The 21,079-nt window shown below is 36.8% G+C and overlaps 1 protein-coding gene across 3 annotated transcripts in view; it reads left to right on the top strand.

Annotated features, from left to right (window-relative positions):
- The window catches only part of KCNN2 (potassium calcium-activated channel subfamily N member 2), a 480,003-nt gene that overhangs the window by 145,478 nt on the left and 313,446 nt on the right, over positions 1 to 21,079 (top strand). For all 3 annotated transcript variants that reach the window (XM_070462358.1, XM_070462356.1, XM_070462357.1), the window contains one exon: positions 7,688 to 7,773. The gene's annotated coding sequence lies outside the window, so the exon portion shown is untranslated. The remainder of the gene's footprint in view (positions 1 to 7,687; positions 7,774 to 21,079) is intronic.

Below are 21,079 nucleotides of genomic sequence, written 5' to 3' on the forward strand. Positions count from 1 at the left end.
TGACTGATACCAGACATCATGGCTCCTGTTTTTCATTTGAAACCAAGATCAGAGGGAAGTTTTACTTATTGCCTCCATATAACCCAGAGCCGAGAAGAAGGAGAAATGTCCTTGTTTGGTGGCAGGACAGTTTTGCTTTGCCAAGAATGTAACTTGGATAGAGCTAATGAAATATTTGTTTTTCTGAAGAACTAGGTTAACGGTTTGCATCATATAGAAAACCAGCGAGGCAACAATCATTTAAGAGTTTATTTCTACTGGAATACAGACTTGTCAGCTGTAACCAGGATCCCAGCCTCAGGATAGAAATTCTAATCACTTTTTATCTTCTCCGCCACAATGAATAAAAACAAAATTTCTAACAGGTGATTTTTTAAAGTGGAAAATATACTTTATATTCAGCTATGAGAGAGAAATCGGTAGCTAGATAAAGAATAGCAAAGGAGAGTTACTTTTCTTTCTTCATTGTGAAACATATTCCTTACGTTCTGTAACACAAAAAACTTTCATCATGATTATGGACTGAGACTAAGACAGGAAGGGATCGTGCTGTCTCTAGGCTTGGAAAAATAGTCAGGTGCTGCCACTGCATTCGTTTCAACAAATCAGATTAGAACCCCAGATAGGAAACTGTTATGAGGCCGTCTTTTACATTCCTTCCTTGAGCCACTCTCTCTGCATGTGAAAACTTCCACCTGTGTTTCTGCACCAGTTAGTTCCTGGGGGTCGGGGGACACACGCACACCCTGTCCCTGCCCCTGGCACACACACGCACCCTGTCCCCCCAACCTGCCTCCAAGGAGAGAAAGGCATTAAGGATGTTTTCTCATCACCAACTAAGAGTCACCCATGGCCCTCACATATTTGAAAACTAGCTCTGTAAGCAATTTGAGAAGCTTTCTTGCCCCTTTATGTTAGAAAAGGGCTGTAAATTTGCCCTGAAATACTTCAGTTTGAGCTGAAAATTTTCATGAGTTTTTAATGCCTAGACTGAGAAATAAACAGGCTTCAGGGCTCCATCATCTAGAATTGGAAGCATGTTTATTAACTAGGCTGCTATCCAAACTATAATTGGGCAAATGCAGCTTTTGGTTCTTTTTAATTCTAACATAGAACTTAGCTATTTTATTGAAAGGAATGTTAAGTTAAGTCTGACGGATTCACTTCAACTGGGATTCTCCTCTCTGTCTGTGCTTTTCAAACATTCTTGATTTAGTGACTCATTTGTTTTGGCCAGTAACTTCCCCTTTCTCTCTTCAGTCTGCTATTGCTACACCAAGAAAAGAAAATAGTTTAAAATTTCAACAGTGTGAGAAAAAATGAAAAACAGAAAGTAACTTAGTTCCTTAGTTTTGGTCAGAGAAAAGAGACTGCACCTATATATGGTATTTGGTTGAGGTAATATAGGGAATGCTTGACTATTAGCACATAACTCTGAAATCCATGACAATGCTCAACTCATTAGACTCAGTTGTAATCATTTTGGGAAGATTTAATTTGGCAGATCTCAAAGTGTCCGTAAAGCCAGTATGATGTATAAACTCCTTAGAACAGAGTATCTCAGAGGAATCAGAATGATTTGAGGTTCTAATGAAAAAGGTAGATTCCTGAGCATCACTCCAGATTTTTTAAATAAAATCATTAAGATGGTATCAGTAGATGCAGAACAAACTTAGACAATATCCAACATCAACTCATAATAAATTTCTGATTAAACAAGGAAAAGAGGAAAACTTCCTCAATTTAATAAAGAATATCCAGAACCATTTACAACACCTAAATTAATGAGCAAGGCTATAGAATACAAGGTTGATATACAAAAGTAAATTGCTTTTCTGTATACCTGCAGTGAACAAGTCGAATTTGAAATTAAAAACTAAATACCATATACCTTAGCTCCCCCCAACATTAAATACTTAGAAATAAGTATTTAGAAATTATTATATTTTATATTTTATTCTATTATTATATTGTAATATATTCTATGTATATAATTAGAAATAATACAATAAAATATCTGCAATATCTGTATGAAGAAAACTAAAAAACTCTGATGAAAGAAATAAAAGAATAAATTTAGAAAGAATCAATGCTTATTGATAGGAAAACTCAGTATTGTGAATATGTCAGTTCTTCCTAACTTGATTTTTGGATTCAATGCAATTCTAATAAAAATCCCAGCAAGTTATTTTGTGGATATTGACAAACTGATTCTAAAGCTTATACAGAAAGGTAAAAGACCCACAATAGTCAACACAATATTGAAGGAAAAGATCAAAGTTGGAGGACTGACATTACCTGGCTTCAAGAATTTCCTATAAGCTACAGTGATTGAGAAAGTGTGATATTGGTGAAAGAATTGACAAATAGATCAATTGAACATAATAGAGAGCCCAGAAATAGCCCCCGCTGTAAATTCAGTCAACTGATCTTTTACAAAAGAGTAAGGGTAATATAATGGAGAAAAGACAGTCTTGCAACAAAAGGTACTAGAACAACTATCTCCAGTCACTTGTATGTCTCCCACTCTGCGACCTCCTGGACTCGTACTGCCAGGTCCCATCTGTGGATTTTCCCAGGCAAGATACGGATGGCTGTCCATTCCTAACTCAAGTGGCTTTCCAACCCGTGTTTCAACCCAGATATTCTGTTCCTTCATTGGCAGTGGATTTTCTCACTGATCCACCTGAAGCCACCCTACACTTACACAGTATTCAAAAAGTTGAACATTAAGATCCAATTTTCTGTTTTATAAAGGCAAAGATTTTATAAATACCTCTTACCAGAATGACAGTGTCACTTAGATTAAAAAAATATTCAAATCATATGTCATCTGGAAATAAATGACATATTAAACAATGAGACCATTCCATTGTAAATGTCAAAATCCAAAACCTAAAGCTGACACCTAAACTGAGAGGTCATAGAGCATACCAGATCTATGCATTGTGTGGAATGCAAAAATGCAGCAGCTTTGAGAAGTTGTGTCTTACAGAAACTAAAAGGTACTAGAACAACTGGACATCCACAGGCAAAAAATAAATCTAGATGTGTCCTTACATCCCTCACAAAATTAATTTAAAATGGATCATAGACCTAAATGTAAAATGAAAAACTATAAATATCCTAGAGATAACTTATGAAAATCTAGATGACCTTAAGGTTTAGATATAATATCAAAGGACAATTCATAAAGAATTGATAAATTGAAATTAAATTTTTTTTCCTGCTCTGTGAAAGACACTATGAAGAGAATGAAAAGATAAGCCACAAACCAGGAGAAAATATCTGCAAAACACATGTCTGATAAACAAATATTATCCAAAATATCTCTGCTCAGTCACTTGGTCATGTCTGACACTCTGCGACCTTCTGGACTGTAGCTGCCAGGCTCCTCTATCTGTGGAATTTTCCAGGCAAGAATACTGGAGTGGGCTGCCATTTCCTACTTCAAGGGATCTTCCCAACCCAGGTTTCAAACCCACATCTCTTGGATCTCCTTCATTGGCAGGTGGATTTTTTACCACTGTTCCACCTGGGAAGCCACCCATAACATACAAAGTATTTTAAAATTGAACAGTAAGATCCAACAATCTGATTTTTAAAAAGGCCAAAGATTTTAATAAATACCTTACCAAAGAAGGAACAGATGTCAACTAAGTATGTGAAAAAAATATTCAACATCATATGTCATCAGGGAAATAAATGCCTATTAAAACAATGAGATACCATTTCCCATCTGTTAAATGGTCAAAATCCAAAACCTAAAGCTGGACACCTAAATCTGGAGAGGACATAGAGCAACCAGAATTATCATGCATTGCTGGTGGGAATGCAAAATAGTGCAGCAGCTTTGGAAGACAGTTTGTTGGTTTCTTACAGAAAACTAAATATACTCATACTGTGTGATTCAGCAATTACACTCCTTGGTATTTACCCAAAGGAGTTGAAAACATATCCACACAAAATCCTGCACACAGGTGTTCATAGAAGTTTTACAGTTGCTGAAACTTTGAAGCAACCTAGAGGTCCTTCTGGAGAAGGCAATGGCAACCCACTCCAGTACTCTTGCCTGGAAAATCCCATGGATGGAGGAGCCTGGTAGGCTGAGGTCCATGGGGTCGCTAAGAGTCAGACACGACTGAGTGACTTCACTTTCACTTTTCACTTTCATGCATTGGAGAAGGCAATGGCAACCCACTCCAGTACTCTTGCCTGGAGAATCCCAGGGACGGGGGAGCCTGGTGGGCTGCTGTCTATGGGGTCGCACAGAGTCGGACACGACTGAAGCGACTTAGCAGCAGCAGCAGCAGAGGTCCTTCCAAAGTGAATGGATAAACAAATTGTGGTTCTTACAATAGAATATTATTCAGTGCTACAAATAAATGAACTATCAAGCCATGAAAAGAAATGGAAGAACCCTAATGGTATATTACTAAGTGAAATAAACAAGTCTGAAAAGGCTGCATAATGTAGGATTCCAGCTATAAGACATTCTGGAAAAGGCAAAACTATGGAGACAGTACAAAGATCAATGGCTCCCAGTGGGAAGAGAGGGATGAATAGGTAGAGCACAGAAGACTTTTAGGGAAGTGAAACTACTCTGTATAGTCCTGTGACGATGAATGCGTATCACTATACATTTGTCCACCACTCCAGTGAGTATGTTGACATTGAGGGAGACTATGCCTGTGTTGGGGTGGGGAGTCTATGGACAATATCTGTACCTTCCACTCAATTTTCCTGTGAAACTAAACTTCTAAATTGTGTCTTTAAAAAAACAACCGGGGAACAAAATCATTGGGTTCGCATCAAAGATAGACTATATCAGGGTCAGCAAACATTTTCTGTAAAGGGTAAAATATGGTCTTTAGTGCACAAACTTTTTTTTTTTTTTATTTTTGGACAATTCCTCAAAAATGTGAAAACAATTGCCAACTGATGATCCTTAAAAATGAAGTAGCAGTTTGGATTAGGCCACAGCTTGCTGATCTCTGAACTGTGTAATTTGAAACATTGGTCTTTCAGAAAAAGTTCTGAATGCTAACTTTGCAAATAGATAACATATTTTTGAGTACCTCCTGGTTTAACAAATAATACATTAGAAATCTATATTCTGATTAAAATGGTGTTGTTGAGTGATGTAGTATCCACCTTCCTCAATCTAACAATATTGAACAAAATATTTTAAATATATACTTAAAGTATATGGAGCTTCCCCTGTGGCTCAGTTGGTAAAGATTCCACCTGCAATGTGGGAGACCTGGGTTTGATTCCTGGGTTGGGAGGATCCCCTGGAGAAGGGAAATGCTACCCACTCCAGTACTTGGATGTAGTATTTAAATGCTCCATCACTATGACAATGAGCAAAAGGAGAGAGGAGTCTTACCCAAGAAGAGGAAAACAAAACTTCATGAAAGGTGGGTGGTAAACTCAGTAAGCAGCTGAACTGTCATGCAGTGAAACACATACATCAAGGCAATCTTCCAAAACAGATTTTAAAAACAAGTGTCTTTCAAATCTGAAAAGGGATACAGGAATTCATGTGTGCTTGCATGCTAAGTCGCTTCAGTCATGTCTGACTCTGTGCAATCCCTGTCCATGGGATTCTCCAGGCAAGAATACTGGAGTGGGTGGCCATGCCCTTCTCCAGGAGATCTTCCAGATTCAGGGATTGAAACTGTATCTCTTATATCTCATGCATTGGCAGACAGGTTCTTTACCACTTGTGCCACCTAGGAGGCCTGATAGAGGAATAAGTAATATTTATAAAATAAGAAAAGGTAATTATGAATTACAGACAGATGTGACTCAAGAATAGGGAAAACAAAACAGAACAAATTACCTGGAATTGAAAATTACTGTCATGTTTTATTTAATCGATGAACATAATCAAAGTGATAATCAGTTGAAGGCCAGAGCAAAACTCTGAAAGTTTGAGAAGAAAGTGAAAATGAAATTAAAGACCTAAATCATAAAATAGATTGAGAAATTCTAACATATACCTAATATATGTTCCAAAAGTAAGAAACGTGGCATTGGGAAAGAGGCTAGATTTTAAGAAATGAGACAGTGTCTTCTTGAGTCGAAGAAAGACTTAGATCCTCAGATAGTGACCTGAGTGGTAAATATTGTAAATAAAAATTCAGTCTGCCCTAAATACAGTAGAGTGACACTACCACGCTGTATGACACTTTTGGGTGAAATAGAAAACACTTCCTTCTGTCCATACTGTCCATTAATTTCATGATTGGATGAGGAGCCCATGGGCCTAGGTTTTGCCTCCAGTTGCTCCCCTAGCCATATTCCTTTGTACAGGGCAAGAACACCCTGTTCAGACACCCTGTTCTCCAACACCACAGTTTAAAAGCATCAATTCTTCAGCACTCAGCTTTCTTTATAGTTCAACTCTCACATCCATACATGACCACTGGAAAAACCATAGCCTTGACTATCAGACAGACCTTTGTTGGCAAAGTAATGTCTCTGTTTCTTAATATGCTGTCTAGATTGGTCATAGCTTTTCTTCCAAAGAGTAAGCATCTTTTAACTTCATGGCTGCAGTCACCAACTGCAGTGATTTTGGAGCCCCCCAAAATAAAATCTGTCACTGTTTCCATTGTTTCCCCATCTATTTGCCATGAAGTGATGGGACCAGATGCCATGATCTTAGTTTTCTGAATGTTGAGTTTTAAGCCAACTTTTTCACTCTCCTCTTTCACTTTCATCAAGAGACTCTTTAGTTCTTCTTTGCTTTCTGCCATAAGGGTGGTGTCATCTGCATATCTGAGGTTATTGATATTTCTCCCAGCAATCTTGATTCCAGCTTGTGCTTCATCCAGCCCAGCATTTTGCATGATGTACTCTGCATATAAGTTAAATAAGCAGGGTGACAATATGCAGCCTTGACATACTCCTTTCCCGATTTGGAACCAGTCTGTTGTTCCATGTCCAGTTCTAACTGTTGCTTCTTGACCTGCATACAGATTTCTCAGGAGCAGGTCAGGTCATCTGGTATTCCCATCTCTCAAAGAATTTTCCACAGTTTGTTGTGATCCACACAGTCAAAGGCTTTGGCATAGTCAATAAAGCAGAAGTAAGTGTTTTTCTGGAACTCTCTTGCTTTTTCGATGATCCAACAGATGTTGGCAATTTGACCTCTGGTTCCTCTGCCTTTTCTAAATCCAGCTTGAACATCTGGAATTTTACAGTTCACTTACTTTTGAAGCCTGACTTGGAGGATTTTGAGCATTACTCTGCTAGCATGTGAGATGAGTGCAATTGTGCAGTAGTTTTTTTTTTTCCATATGTGTATGATAATGCATGCTTGAAGCCAGTGGAATAAAACTCTTTAAATGCTGAGGGGAAAGGATTCACATCCTGAGGCATGGTATGGCACTAAAATTGTCATTCAGAAGTAAGGATGAAATAGTTTTAGTGTTAGTTTCTCAGTTGTGTCTGACTCTTTGTGACCCCATGAACTGTAGCCTGCCAGGCTCCTCTCTCCATGGGATTTCCCAGGCAAGAATACTGGAGTGGGTTGCCATTTCCTTCTCCAGGGGATCTTCCTGACCCAGGAATCAAACCCGGGTATCCTACATATAAAGGCTGATTCTTTACCATCTGAGCTACCATGGAAGCCCATAAATAGTTTAGGACAACATCTAATAGAATTTATCTCTTACAGATTCTTGCTGAGAGAACTACAAAAGGATGGAGTCCAGCAAAAGAATAAGTGAATTTAAGGAATGGAGTGGGATATAAGCAATAACGGTGAGTGAAATATGTACATTTAGTTCTAATGTAACACAGTGACTTTACTGAGGAAAAAAATGTTAAACTTAGGTCAGCTGAGTTTACTTCAGTTATACCCTCCTCTCTGCCTGTGTTTCAACTATTTTCAGTATAGTGACTTGCTCTTTATTGACCATTACGTGTCTGTTTCTCCTGCTAGCTAACCACCACTACACCAAGAAACGGAAAACAGTTGCTATGTAAATAATACAAGAGAAAGAAAATCAGAAAGTATTTGTCTTTATACCCTTGGGTAGGCTCACCTAGTGCTTAGATAAGTGCCTCTCATGTAAAAGGTGATCAATATATTTATTGAGTGAATAATATATTCTCTTTTTCAGCCCATGGTAAGATTAGTGATCAGAGATTCATACCCTTGGTTTGTTTTTCTCAGAAGACAGTGATAAAAGTGAAGCTATAATTAAAACATGTTACAGAGTCTACATTTTCAAGAACTTTTGGCAAAGAATAATTTTGGGGGAGACAGTTTTCTCTGAGTTCTCTTTTAGGTCTTGAATAAATCTTAGGTTTAAAAAAATTTTGACTTTCTTCTCATCAACAAGGAAAATCTGGTTCTTGATTGGAAAGAAGATAGGTATTTTAAAGATAAATTCTTAAAGTATTCTTTCAGGATATGTCACCCAGTTATTTTTCCATAAAAAAGGCAGACAAGGTCCTCACCATCATTCCAGAAGCACTTTCTGTCCAGGCTGTGTGCTGTCCTCGTATTTCTTTAGGGAATTCTCTGAAATGGCCTGGCAGCTCCAACCTGGTAGTGAGATCATCATCTTGGCAGAGGGATGGTCATTTCCTTACACTTTTGCTCCATATGCAGCTTGCCAATCAGTAGTTGGGTGTATTTAAGGTATCAGCACTAATAGTCAAGGTCCCTTACTTAATTTTATGATTCCGTTAGAAAGGGCTTTTGTCCATATACTCATGTTTGCTAAGGATGTGTGACACAGTGTTAAAAGCCAGATTTTCATGAGGCAGGTGGCTCTAGACCCCAGATCCATATCATTTGGTACTTCTTGGTAAGTCAGTTATGGAAAAGTCCAGGTCTTGTATATGTTGTGTTGTTTCATCATCTGGGGTTTTTGATTCTTAAAACTTGTGATGTGGCTACTGGCTAAGATTGAGCTGCTGTTTGGGCATCAGGCTAAAAGCCAGGGCTCATCCACACTGAAGTCTTTTCTGCTTTCACACCTACCATCTTTCTGACTAATAATAGCTGGTTAGCACCCATTGATTTTTTACAAAAATAAAACAGAAACCTGTTGTTGTTCAGTTGCTATGCTGTGTCTGACTCTTTGCGACCCCATAGACTGCAACCTGCCAGGCCTCCCTGTCCCTCACTATCTCCTGGAGTTTGCCCAAGTTCATATCCATTGAACATTAACCTGTTAAATATCTAATCATTTTTTGCTCTCTTTTTGCTACCTATATAAAAGAAAATTTATAATGCAGATCGAGTTAAAGAAATGTAAAAATAATTATATTTCAATTGATAGCATCCATTTGACATTAACATTTTCCTAGTTTAGGATAGAAAGGTAACTTTTATTTACTGTGATGAAAAGATTTCCAAAGACAAGTAGGAAAGAGTTTGATGCTTTGGGACTTCAGAAAAACTTTAGAGAAAAATTTTATGGAAATGCTTTTGTTTACCTTTCAAACTCATATCTTTGGAATTATGAGAGAGAGGGGACCATGTCCATTTTCCTTTAACTGTATTTTTCAGTGTTTGGATTAAGTACATAGTATACAATATTTTTCACATGTAATGAAATCAGTGGTTATTTTAACAGTAAGACAGAAGGCTCACTGAGCATTTGAAAACAGCCGTGGCAGGTAGGGAAGTATATTATTCAGAGTCTACTTAGGTGATACAAGTAATTTTAACAGGAGAATTTAATATAAATCATGATCATCCAGGAACTAGACATCTGACAAAAGGAACACTAAGATTTCAGACTGTCCCTAGAACTGAGAAAGTTAAGGGAACAGATTAGAATTATCAAAAATTAGAATTTTGGCTGAAGGACAGACAGAGCTTGGGCTCAGACTTCTGAGAGGGTGGGCTGGGCTGTGTTAGAGCCTCAGGAAAGCCACCAAGGTGCTGCATAAGTGTGGGAGTCCAGCCATTATGGAGGGGGTACCAGCTGGCTGAATCTGGGACCAGCGAGCAGCCAGTGATGTGGGTCCTACCAGTGCTGGGAAAAGTGCTACTGGAATCAGCTATACTACTGGAATAACCAGCCAAAGGTGCCTCTTTGTTGGGTGGCAGTGAGAGCAAAAGGAATCAAAACAGGAACAGGAAATAAATACCTCTATTCTTCTGTCTACTCTCTCTCTAGAGCCCCCTATTGTCAGAGCCTAACACTGATCTCACTAGTCAAAGAGAAATGGTTTGCACCACCTCCCCTCTCCTCCTAGAATCACAAAAAGTGAAGAATACAAGAGTGGACCTGAAGCTAGGTGATGACAGTTTAATAATGAGCAACAGGGGAAAACAAAATAAAATAAAACTGACCTGTCTTGCTCACCATCTATATGATTATTTCATGAAAAATAATACTTTTGACCTGTTGGTCCTTTAATGGACTGGAACCTGGTCGTCCAGAATCGACCAAAAGAAAGTAAGAGAGAGAAGAGGCTGATATCCCCTGGTTTACATGGAAAGTGAATAGAGTCCTATTCTTTGGGCTCGCGCTGCTGCGCGTAGGCACCAGGCGCCCTCTCGAGTGGGTGAAGGTGCAGTGTGCCTTCTCAAGAGGGTCTAGAGAGAGAGAGAGAGAATAGAAAGAAAGACACGGGGACCCAAGCTCTGATGGAGCAAAGGTGTTTTTAATCAACATGGCATGGGCATATATACTGTAACGCGATCCCTATCAAAGAGAGAGTTGCAAACAATCACCTTTTACCATATGGCTCATAAAAAGGAAGAGGGTACTTATCACCGTAATGAGAAATGCCTGGATTCCTCAGCCCCAGGAAAGGCGTGCCTCTCCTCTTAATTCCTGAATATTCAGGAATTAATAAGGGCCAGAGGGTTCCTGACAGATCCAAAACAGCACACAGGAAGCCTCTTGTTAAATGCTTCCTGACAATGACCTTTGTATTTTAGGTAAAAGTAATCATTGTTTTTTTCAGAAAATATTTTTCTTGCTCAATTAACTAAATGGAGTCTGAAAAGAAATTAGTTGGATAAAGATGGTTGGCTCAACATATCTATGTGCTTTCCCAAATTTCTTAAAATAGCTGAAGTGGTATTTTTTAAAATATTAATTATGTTATAAAATAATAATAATTCATGACAGAAAGAAAGAGGGGGGGAAAAAGAATGCTGATGAAAAGACACATCCCAAAAGAAAGCTGGAGAATGTCATTGTAAATGTGGGAGTGATTCCCAGGGAGCTGGAACCTAAAAGTCAATGAATATGAGAAGCAGATCAGGCTTCTGGAATACTGGGATGAATAATAGGGTAATTTCTTTCTGAGGAAGAAAACCAATCAGTGCGCCCCCCCACCCCAACCCACTTTATCTGCAAAGGGGCTAGCAGGGACAATAGCAGTTTGCTGTCAACATAAAGGGATCCATGTAGGCTGTGGGTCACAGAAGAAGTCCCTCATATGGTTAATGACCCCTGGAAGGGGCATCGAGTCAGAGAGTAGAAGAATAGCTACAAAGTCACCTACAAAACATGCCCTGTTCTTTTCCTACAAACACCCAAGGTAACTATCCAAGAAAGGAATAGATCAAACAGTGACTCTGAAATACAAAGATGCATAGACAGTAAAGAATTGCATGAGAAGGTCTGTCACTATGAAAGAGAGTCACCAAATTCACAAAGAAGATGACTGCTTTACACCTGAAAATTTAGTTATTTGAGTAGACCAAAAAAATAATAAAGGAACTCTAATTGATATTGAAGAGATGATATAACATCTATTTTTTAAAGGCCATTATCAGAAGAAAACCAAATGCTTTGGTAATTATAAATCATTGATAATTTTAAAATAATCTTAATTGTTTTATAAAACTGTAATTAGGATAATGCATATGGGGAAAAAAGAAAGGAGATGAATTTAATTTATACAGAACAACATGAATCAGCAATAGTATATATACCAATGTAAGTATTTTGGTAGAAATCTTAAGATCTCATTAGTTATCTTGAAGGCTGAATAGACACAGCTAAAGAACAAGTTAACATTGAGGTGCATATATCATTACATAAACTAGAATTTTCTTCTATTCTGAAGAAATATGCCCAGGGCTGGGATTATAAGATCATATGGTAACTCTATATTTAGTTTTTTTTCCCCTCGATTTAAGGAACCCTCATAACTGTTCTCCATAGTGGCTGTACTAATTTACATTTCCACCAACAATATAGGAGGGTTCCCTTTTCTCTACACCCCTCTCCAGCATTTATCATTTGTAGACTTTTGGATGAAAACCATTCTGAGCAGTGTTAGGTGATACCTCATGGTGCTTTTGATTTACACTTCTCTGATAACGAGCAGTGTTGAGTATCTTTCCATGTGCCTGTTCACCATCTATCTTCTTTGTAGACATGTCTATACAGATCTTGCCATTTTTTGATTGAGTTGTTTGTTATTTTGATATTGAGTTGTATGAGCTGTTTGTTTATTTTGGATATTGACCCCTTGTCAGTTGCATCTTTTGCAAATATTTTCTCCCATTCCATAGGTTGTCTTTTCATTTTGTTGATGGTTTCCTTTGCTGTGCAAAAGCTTTTAAGTTTGATTAGGTCCCATTTGTTTATTTTTTATCTTGGGAGACAAATCTAAGAAGATTTTGCTGTGATATGTCCAAAAATGTTTTGCCTATGTTCTCTTCTTGGAATTTTATGGTGTCATGTCTTATATTTAGATATTTAAATCATTTGAGTTTATTTTTGTGTATGGTGTGAGGGAGTTTCCAGTTTCATTGATTTACATGTAGTTGTCCAGCTTTCCTAACACCACTTGTTGAAGAGAATGTCTTTTCTCCATTGTATAGGTTTGTCTCCTTTATCATAGATTAACTGAATGTAGATATATGGGTTTATTTCTGGGCTATCTGTTCTGTTCCATTGATTTATATGTCTGCTTTTGGGCCAATACCATGTTGTTTTGATTACTGTAGCTTTGTAGTGTTGTCTGAAGTCTGGAATACTTATGCTTCCAGCTTTGTTCTTTTCCCTCAGGATTGCTTTGGCAATTCTGGTCTTTTGTGATTCCATATAAATTTTAGGATAATTTGTTCTAGTTCTGTGAAAAATGTCATGGGTGTTTTGATAATGATTGCATTAAATCTGTGGATTGCTTTGGTAGTGTGGCCATTTTAACCATATTAATTCTTCCAGTCCAAGAGCATGAGATATTGTTCCATTTCTTTGAATCATCTTCAAAATTATTTATCAGTGTTTAATAGTTCCCAGTATATAAGTCTTTCACCTCTTTGGTCAGGTTTTTTTCTAGATATTTTATTTTTTTGATGTGATTTTTAATGTTTTTTTTTTTTTTTTACATTCTCTTTCTGATATTTCATTGAAATCTGTTGCATTTTATTACAGTAAAGAAATGCAGAAGATTTCTGTATGGTAAGTTTATATTCTGCTACTTTACTGAATTCATATATTAGTTCTAGTAGTTTTGGCCCAATGTTCATAGCAAGATCATTTACAGTAGCCAAGACATGAAAGCAACCTAAGTGCCCATCAGCAGCGGAATGAATAAAGAAGATGTAGTATATACACACACACACTGGAATACTACTCAGCCACAAAAAGAATGAAATAATGCATATATGGCAACGTGGATAGATCTAGAGATTATAATACTAATTGTTTTAAGTCAGGCCAAGAAAAACAGATATCATATGATATCACTTTTATGTGGAATCCAAAAATGTGATATAAATGAACTTATTTACAAAACAGAAATGGATTCACAGACTTAGAAAACAAATTTATGGTTACCAAAGGGGAAAAGGGAAGGAATAAATTAGGAGTTTGGGATTAACATATACACCCTACTATATGGAAAATAGATAAACAATGAGGACCTGCTGTGCAGCACAGGGGGCGATATTCAATATCTTACAGTAACCTGTAATAGAATATAATCTGAAAAAGAACATGTTCATCATATACAACATATATATCATATATATATTACATATATGTCATAAAGAATCACCTTATTATACACCTGAAACTAATGCAACATTGTAAATCAATTACACTTCAATAAAAAAGACATAACACAGCAACACGAATCAATAATAATATCTATGCCAATATAAATACCTTGGTAGAAATTTAAAGATTAGTTAGTTTAAAGGCAGAATAGACACAGCTAAAGAACAAATTAACAAGTCAAGGTTTTTCTCCATGGAGGAAAAACAGATTAAAAATGACAAAAAGTTGTTATATGGAAAATGGGTCCAAATGCATAATATTTTGTCTTCCAAACATTTCAAGCATATAAAAAAGAGAATACAGGAACATCCTTGGTGGTCCAGTGATTAAGACTAGGTGCTTCCATGCAGGGGGCATGGGTTCATTCCCTGGTCAGGGAACTAAGATCCCACATGCCATGTGGCCAAAGAAAATAAAAATTTAAAAAATAAGAGAGGTGGAATGGAAGAAACAGCCAAATAAATTATTTATAAAGCATTTTCAGTGTGTACTACTATACTAATTTAAAAGGGCCCACCAAGCTACAGTGGATTAAATAATAAAAGACACATAATTTGCCTATTGTGTTCACAGTCACATCCCTAGAAGACTAAACAAGTGCTTGGCACATAGTAGGTGCTCAACAAAGATTTATCAAATGAATAAATGAATCTAAATGTAAAATGGTAGATTTTGAAAACACCAAGATTAAAGAAAAAAAAAAGATTCAAGGGTCTACAAAGAAAAAAATGTGAATTAGATTTGCATTATATGTAATGAGAAATACCAAGTTTGGCAAAATTTCAAATTCTGAGGGAAACTGGTTTTGAAAATAAAATCTTATAGCCAACCACATTAACATTTAAGTGTGAGTATAAAATAAGACATTTACAAGTATGCAAAGACTCAGAAACATACTAATCTATAGATCCTTTGAGGTGAAGTAAGTAAGCTTGTGCTCTGGCAAAACAAAAATGAATTGAAAGAGGACATAGACTGGGGAACAAATGAACCAGGAAAGCAAAGTTTATGTAATGAGGCTTCATTGGAAAAACAACAGCCTGGGACTAAAATTCTCAAAGATCTCAACAGAAGAATTAGTTGGTCAGTAGCTGGGGAAGAGTTGAGTGGGGATAACTAGCTAGGAGGAAGAAAAAAATCCTGCTCTGTTCAGTAGGTAAATGTAGTAATACATTAAATTTTTTGAAAAATATTTTAACATAATGGAAACCATACATTAAATGTTCTTAAAACTCGGAGTATAGAAGAATATTTTAGAGTGTTTCATTTAAAAAAAAATGTTTGGTCAAATTACATGAGCATTCTTAATGTTGATTGTTATGCAGTAGCTAAGTGATATCTAAATCCTTGTGACCCCATGAACTGCAGCACCACTGTCAAATTCTCTCTAGTAAAATTTGACAGTTTATACTGTGTCAATAGTACTTAAAAGTACTTATTTCTGTACCTTCACAACACTTGATATAATCAAATGACTTTTTCCTCAGTCTGATCATATTTTTAAATTTAGTCTTTATTTGAGCAGTGTTTCATGGTTATCCCTTGAGACCCATGAAAAGAGAGCTCTAGTTTGTTCTTTAAAATAGCTGTATAGTGTTTCATAGTGGTTGGTACTTCTTAAGATTATGCCTGTTTTGCTCTTGTTAATAATAAATATTCTTCACCAACTGCTCTTGTGTAGGGTCAAATGTGAGAATCTTATTTTAGCAGATGCTATTAAATTTCTTTGACTTTAAACTTTTCCTGACCACTCAGTCCAAAACACTTTAAATTCACTCAAAATTCTTGTTACTCTGAAAAGTTTCATTCACTTATTTGTTTATCTGATATTTTACTCTGTTTACCTTGAGAATATAAGTCATTTTAGACAGGGACTTTGTCTAACTTGCTGTATGTCCAGTGTTTATAGCAGTCAAGAAGTTATTGATGAATGAATGCAAGTGTAAGTGATAAACACACAATGTCTTGCTACTTCCTCACTTTTGTTCCTGCTATTCCCTTTACTGAAGATATTGTTACCTGTCAAATTATACTTACTCTTTAAGATCTAGTTCCACTGCTTTTTGATTCATGAAGAATCCTTTGAGTTCCTTCCCTTAGAAGTGACTTTGTCTTTGCTCCTGCCTCTGAACTGCAGTCCACACTCACTCCATCTTGCTTTGATCATAACAGCATCCTTTGTTGTTCCCACAGCTGTCTTCTCAGTGGATCATAGACTCCTGAGAACAGAGGCCATGTCCATTTATCTTTCTGTTCTCCAGAACTCTGATCATTGTACCTGGAACTTAACAGAATTCTTATTTTAATGGCAGTGTTACCATATGTACCTTGTTACTCTAATAGGCTTAGTAGAAGAATGTTCAAATTTGAAACCAAAAAATAAAGAGCTCTTTCATTCTTAGTTGTATGATACTCTTTTTATTTTTTTTTAATTGGAGAAGGACTGATTTCCAATGCTGTGTTAGTTTTTCTACAGTACAGCAATGTGTATCAGCAGTCCATATACATGTGTCCCCTTCCTCTTGAGCCCCCTGCCCACTCCCCACCCACATCCTCACCCTCTACGTCATCACAGAGCCCCAAGCTGAACTCCCTGTCCTGTACAGCAGATTCCCACTAGCTATCTACTTTATGCATGGTAGTGTGTATATGTCAGTGCTATGCTCTCAATTCGCCCCACCTTGTCCTTACCCCACTGTGTCCACAAGTCTGTTCTCTATGTCTGCATCTCTATTCCTGCCCTGCAAATAGGTTCATCAGTACCATTTTTCTAAATCCCCTATACATGGTTAATATAAAATATTTGTTTTCCTTTTCTGACTTATTTTACTCCATATGATAGACTCTAGGTTCATCTACATCACTACAAATGACCCAGTTTTGTTCCTTTTTTTTTGTTTTGTTTTTGTTTTTTGTTTTGTTCCTTTTTATGGCTGAGTGATATTCCAGTATAATATGTACCACAGCTTCTTTATCCATTCATCTGTCAGTGGACATCTAGGTTATTTCCATACCCTGGCTATTGTAAATAGTGCTGCAGTGAATGTTGGGGTACGTGTGTCTTTTTGAATTATGGTTTTCTCAGGGTATATGCCCAGTAGTGGGATTGCTGTATCATATGGTAGTTTTAGTCCTAGTTTCTTAAGGAATCGTCATACTGTTCTCCATAATGGCTGTATGAATTTACATTCCCATCAACAGTGCAAGAGGGTTCCCTTTTCTCTGTATCTTCTCCAGCATTTATTATTTGTAGATATTTGATGATGGCCATTGTGACCGTATACCTCATTGTAGTTTTGATTTGTATTTCTCTAGTAATGAGCAATATTGAGCATCTTTTCATGTGTTTGTTGGGCATTTGTGATATTCATTGTGAATTAACCTCCACATAGCTCTTTCCTTTTTGTAAATGAGGATTATAATTCCTAACTTTCAAGGTTGCAGTGAAACCTTGTACATATACAAGAAGACATGTATGTGTGAGGTTTGCAAGCGGCCATATATGAAGCATGGTTCTTGGAACATAGCAGATGGGTATTTGGTGATTCATTCATCTGCTCAGTAAACAATGAGTGCTTGCTCTGTGACAGACACTTATGACCGTGATTATAACAAAAAAAGTCCCAAGACTTAGAATGTTCATTGATAGATGTTTGTAATTTGGGGAAGGATGAAAAACAAGGAGATAAATTTTCATTTAAGTGATTAAGAGTTTTAAATCTCAGGTACACACTATGCTGGAACAAAAGAATCCCAGTCTTGAGATGTTTGTTTAATGAATCTGAGATCAAATTCTACTTCATTAAAAAATTATTAAACATAGAGACTCCTCTCAATGTAAGTCAAGATAAATTGAAGAACTTATGAATTACTTTTGAATCTCTTAGGTGAAATAAACAAAATCTATTTATATAAACTTTTCTAGCATATGGAGTACAAGAAATAACTTTGAATATTGCATTTACCAAAATAGAACAATAAAACTAAATTTAGTGACTGTATTTCAAATTTTTTAAATGTCAACCAAATTCATTTAAAAAGCAGCTTAAAATGTATAACCTTTAACTGTCTATCTGAGTCTTCAAAATAAAATCATGGTGGTGTATTCTGCTTCTTAGGTAGAATAGTTTCTTTTTACAAAACATGGACCAAATAGCAGTATAATGTCTGAAATTTAAATTTTGATAATTTACTTTGTCACTCCATTTCTGATATGTAAAATGAGCTTTCTTCTCAGCTACTTATTTGAAAAGTGTATTTGCATGAGTTTCATACTGTCTCTTCATTATTTAATGTGGGGCTCAGAAATTTTAGAACGTTGTCAATTATATACAAGAAAAAAGTAGCGTTGGGGCTTATATAATTTAAGCTTTATATTGTGGCTTTCTTTTTTGACATATAAAATCTGTTGCTTTAATTTTCTCTTTACAAGTATTATGACTTTTTTACTTTCAAAAGTAAAAGACAACAGCAGCAATAAGTCATTATAGCTTAAATCATAATAAATATTTCATAATGTACTGCCTAAGGCCCCTAATATTTAAAAAAACATTAGAATAAATTCCTGAAGATAGCAATTAAAATATCTCAAGGAGAAATTAATTTGATTTCTTAAATTATTTCAATTATTACCATGATAATTTAACTAGTTTCTCTAAATAATAGAAAAGGTAAATCTTCAAAAATACATGATTGCCTAGAAGTTAAAAAAAAATCATTGATCCCTTTTCAGTACTTCAGATAAAGCTAATTTCTTTTATATCACTCAGTGTTCTTTTTCACAACGATTCATGCAATAATGATTTCTTCTTAGAATTTTGATTCCTGGGAAATATAAACTATTAGCTCGTTTCCTTCTCCCGTCTAATAAGATTTCTGCCATCACTTTTTGCATTTCCTTTTTTGCCTTTATTGCTTAGGAACTTTCCGCTGAACTTAAGTTGTATTCAAACACAGCAGTTACACTCTCACTGGCATAGTTACCTCCTCCTTTTTCCTGAAAGGCTTTCTTTTTATCTTTATGTTAATTACTTTGTGTACACATGTGTTTCACATGCGGATCCCTGAAACTCTTTCAAATGTTGTAAATTTATAAAAGGCTTTTCCTTAGAAATTCTATTTGTGATTCCTTGATGTAGTAGTTGAAGAAATGGAAGCAACGGTTGAATCTCTCTGTGTACATATACACAACTACACAAACACAGTTTTGTTTCTTTTTTAAACAAAGCAAAGATAACCTTGTTTAAGTTTACTTACTGGAAAAAAAGAATTATTATTGTGGTGCTACTGAGAAAAATGAAAGCAACTGGATCTTTGAAAACATTCAGAAGTCTGTGGAAGATAAGACAGAGAAATAAGTCCACATTTTAAAGCCAGAGACAAAGGCGAAGAGTAGAGGCTGACAGAGGCTTGAGTCCAGAGAACGAACTTGAACCTGCACAGAGTACATCCTCACAGATGGAGAAAACCTCACAAAATCTTTTCTTTTTGTTTGCATTGAATGCCAGGTATTTTAGATAGATATACCAAATTGTTGTAACAGACTTAAAAGTGAAAAATGTCTCAAACACAATAGAAGTTACAACAGTTTGACTAAAACTAAGAGATTGTGATGTGAGAGTTGGACCATAAAGAAGGCTGAGTGCCAAAGAATTGATGCTTTTGAACTGTGATGCTGGAGAAGACTCTTGAGAGTCCCTTGGACAGCAAGGAGATCAAGCCAGTCAATCCTAAAGAAAATCAACTTTGAATATTCATTGGAAGGACTGATGTTGAAGCTAAAACTCCAGTACTTTGACCACCTGATGCAAAGACTGACTCATTGGAAAAAACCTTGATGCTGGCAAAGATTGAGAGCAGAAAGAAAAGGGGCAATCAAGGATGAGATGGTTGGATGGCATCACTGACTCAATGCGCATGAGTTTGAGCAAGCTCTGGGAGATGGTGAAGGACAGGGAAGCCTGGCATGCTGCCGTCCTTGGAGTCACACACACAAAAAAATCAGACAGGACTGAGAAACTAAAAAACAACAGCAAGGATTGCATTTGTTTTGAGATGAGTTGGAAATTATTTTTGTCCTTTAAATGTATTTACAAGTAGAATTGTGAAAGGTAAATTTAAATACTCCACGGGCTCACAAAGAGTTTGACATGACTGAGTGAGTGAACTGAACTGAAATTTAAACACTAAAGTAAGATTCATTTCCCAGAATTATTGACAAAAGTAGACCCAAGGAGTAGTGGTGTCTTTATTTTAAAGTTGCCTGGGGAAACTGGTTTATTCTTTGATTTTCAGTCTCTTATTTCATGTGTGATAGTGGATGACATTATGACCAATTCTGCTAAAATAGTGACTCCCAGAGTCACATCTATTAGGCATCTACATCTAGTGTTTTTCTAATCCAAGTGTAAACTAAGTTTGCCAGTTATGGTATAAAAACTGTGACAGGGAGGGAGGAGCCAAGATGGCGGAGGAATAGGGCGGGGAGACCACTTTCTCCCCTACAAATTCATCGGAAGAACATTTGAACGCTGAGCAAATTTCACAAAACAACTTCTGATCGCTAGCAGAGGACATCAGGCACCCAGAAAAGCAGCCCATTGTCTTCGAAGGGAGGTAGGACAAAATATAAAAGATAAAAAGGGAGTCAAAAGAGCTACGGATGGAGACCCGTCCCGGGAAGGGAGTCTTAATAGAGGAAGTTTCCAATCACCAGGAAACCCTCGCACTGGCGGGACTGGGGGAAGTTTTCGGCAATCTAACTGGGAGGAAAAATTAAACAAGGCCCACAGATTACGTGCCTAAAAGCAACTCCCAGCAGAAAAGTACCCCAGATGCCCGCACCCGCCAGCAACAAGCGGGGGCGGAACGGAGAGGAGCGGGCGGCATTGCTTAGGGTAAGGACTGGCCCGAAGACCCTGAGAGCAATCGGAGGGAGCTTTTTTAAACTGTGGGATAGCAAGGGACAAAATTAACCGGCCAGAACACACTGCCGGCGGTTCGCAAAACAAAGGGACTGAGAAACTCCAGAAAAGAGCCGGCCCATCCCCGCTGGAGGTAGGAGGCAGGGGGGA

Source organism: Odocoileus virginianus, unplaced genomic scaffold (assembly GCF_023699985.2).
Source record: "Odocoileus virginianus isolate 20LAN1187 ecotype Illinois unplaced genomic scaffold, Ovbor_1.2 Unplaced_Scaffold_3, whole genome shotgun sequence".
In the NCBI taxonomy this organism is placed as follows: domain Eukaryota; kingdom Metazoa; phylum Chordata; class Mammalia; order Artiodactyla; family Cervidae; genus Odocoileus; species Odocoileus virginianus.